This window comes from Hermetia illucens, chromosome 6 (assembly GCF_905115235.1).
Source record: "Hermetia illucens chromosome 6, iHerIll2.2.curated.20191125, whole genome shotgun sequence".
In the NCBI taxonomy this organism is placed as follows: Eukaryota; Metazoa; Arthropoda; class Insecta; order Diptera; family Stratiomyidae; genus Hermetia; species Hermetia illucens.
In genome coordinates, this window is record NC_051854.1 from 73,135,892 (window position 1) to 73,139,102 (window position 3,211).

Below are 3,211 nucleotides of genomic sequence, written 5' to 3' on the forward strand. Positions count from 1 at the left end.
AATCGGAGTGCTGTACGTAACAGTAACCACAATATACAAAGTCAAGTATTAAGCTCAGAAGTATATGTAAGTCAAATACAAGGTTCTCATGACATCAAGACGCGACACTATCTACATTCCAAGGACATGGTTATTATTTTTCGGTTAAGGGAAAGTCGCACCGCATCGTTAAAGAACCCCTTTTTGCTGGTTATTGTGTACTTATTACTCATACTGTCTCAAGCAAGCCTAAGTTCCCTACTGCCAGATCAACTTTGCATCTGGTATTAAGTGTTCCCCCAGATACCTCGACCTACTTTGCACAACTGCCGGACACTGTCCGAGGACGTGTGGGGGGGTTTTGACATGATCTACACAAAACCTGCAGACAGTGTCCAGATATATCCCTAGCTTCTCTAGGTGATAGTTTAGCCCACAGTAGCCAGTGAGAATTCCCACTATGATTCAGAGGTTCTTTTTGGTGAGGTTTAAGCAATCCTTTGTGCGCATGGGTTCGTCTCCCCCAATAAGCACCCTGGACTGCTCCATTCCTGGTAGGCCCGTTCAGTATAGTTCCCTCAACCGTTCCTCTTCATTTCTTATTGTCATAGTCATAAAACCGTTTCCGATTCCAAAGAAGACTTATGGCCCGTGTAAGGGCTTCCTTGCTCCCTTCTTGGCTAGTTCGTTCGCTGCCTCGTTGCCTCCCAACCCAGCATGGCTTGGAACCCAGGGTATTCAGACCTTGTTGACGAGCCGAGTGTATTCAGTCTCTCAAGGCATTCCCGTACCAGTTTAAAGTTCACCTGGTTGGTGCCTTGATCGCTGCTTGTCTATCGATGAGAATAGCTATGTTCTGCCCCCATAGTTCCTTTGGAGGTTATTGGAGGCACATTTGTCTCTGGAGTATATTTCCGCCTGGAATATCCTAGTGGACCTGCCCATTGGCTCCAAGTACATTTTCCTTGGACCAATAACACCGGCACCCGCTCCCTCTGCTGTCAAGGCTTCGTCAGTGTACCAAGTAATCAATTGTTACTCCAACGTATTTCAAACTTCTTATCGAGGTGAAACCTCGTTGTCATGTTATCCCTTGGTATCAGTAACTCGGAATACCGCCTAGAAAGGATATCAATCTTCCTTCGATTTAGGCAGCACTCCTCCTCACTGATCAATCTTGCTGGTGAAAGCGGTTTTAGTTGGCAACATCGGACGATTTCCGCCTTCATCCATAAAAGAAAGGTGTCTGCTATGGTCCAGTTAGAAGGGGAATTCGATTACTTTTCGGTATCACCCATATTAATTCACATCGACCTTTCGGGTAACTGACTGTGTTTGGGGAAACGCATAATAAGTAAATTATATAAATTATAGTGGATGGAGGATTTTACTCTAAATTTGAGACACTGCGACGTGAATCATAAATTCATTGAGTTGGTCCATCCAAATCATATGACACCTTGTATTTCCATCTCAGTTTTTTGGCAATAGCACCGTATACAGAAAGAAGACTATATTGAGATTGTACCGACAGTATTGCATGATATTGTCTACTAGCAGCATGCAACCCGTTAAATCTGCTGAAACTTAAAGTAACTTTAAATGAGAGCCTGTGGTTACTTTTCTTTAAATCTCTTCTTCTGAAAACTGACACTAATTAAAACATATATGTCTATATGTATGTACTTCTCTGTAGGCAGACTAGATCGCGGGATACAATGCCAAATTCTCCCTAATTTTGTCACTAGCAATCCAGCTTTCATCAATTCATCCATAGGAACGGAGGCACTTACTTCCACTTTTCAGTTCCTCCTAACATTTGATTACCTCTCTTTATATCCCCCCCCCCTTCCGCCGACCTCTTTGTTTCTCTTCACAATACGTGTGACCTCCACGTTTACCGCATGGCTCGTCATCAGCTGACGGAACAGTGAAGGTCAAAAAAGAGAACGTAACAGTGTAAAGAGAAAGAAGAAAGCCTACCATATATTTTAAAGGAAAATGTCCCTGATATCCAGTTCTTAACGGATGACAAATTTTGAAACCAAAAGGCTCTACAGCGGAGAATTTAATTTTATTCCCTGCTAAATGGGACATGACATCACGAAATGTTACGTGGGAATGTAACTTTAGGTTGCCAGTAGAGAACAATCTGAAAATGCTCTGAGCACATATCCAACGAAAACTATCCTTTCAAATTTACATGTGAGTATTTCATATTAACCCAACCCTAAAAAGTCAATTTTATACACCATAAAATATGAAGCGTTTATATTTTCTTGCCAGAAAATGTTCCCTGGCATAGTTACAACAATTTCAAACTTAACATCTACACCCAACATTTATATGTAAGATACGTATGTGTTGAATTTTTATAGAATTTGCTTGGAAGCTTCGTCCCATTTTGCATGGTTGATTCGATTATGGCACCGTGATAACAATAGAATAAATGATAATGACAAAATTGTATCAAACTCGTGATGAGAAAAGTTTCGGGATGACAAGAGGAAAAAAGTTGGACAATACTCCAGCGAAAGTTTGTTAATGTTATAACACTATTATGTAAGTCAGAAGGAATAGCCGAAAGCGGAAGATGAGTCGCCAAAATGGACTAATCGAGTCAGAAGTCAAAGGTCAAGAGATATTAAAGCGAAAGTTATGTGTATGCCAAAGTTCAGTGATTACTACCGCGATAGAAACTGGCCAATCTCTTGGAAAAATGTATCCACTAAAGGTTGAATTGTTCTGTAATGCATGCTACATAATTCATACCCAACTGTAGAGCTCGTTTCCAATTTTTTTACGGCTCCAACTATTTCTTACAAGTTAGATAGTAAAATCAATTCAGATTGTTTCTGTTTCCTTTTCAATTGTGGGTGGGACCGAATTCTCTATGGAAAGCCAGAAAGCCGTGTTAACTTTTTCAGTAAGACAACTTTGATAGCGGAATGTATCTCCAATGGATTGCGCTAAGATACAGTCTCCCCATTTACCTGGAATCATGGAAATAATTAGATAAGGCAAATCGCGAAAGTGGGATTGAAACAAAAAAGTTAGGAATACAGCTAAAACCAAAATTGAAATCGTTGAAAAAGCTGAGATGGAAAGTCATAGCTAGTTACCGAAGATGTCTAATCTACAAGGAGCAAAAAAGTAAGCAATAAACAACCAAAAGAATTAAATAAGTCAGCTAACATAGGTCAAATCCTACACCGTACCTTGAAACTTTGTT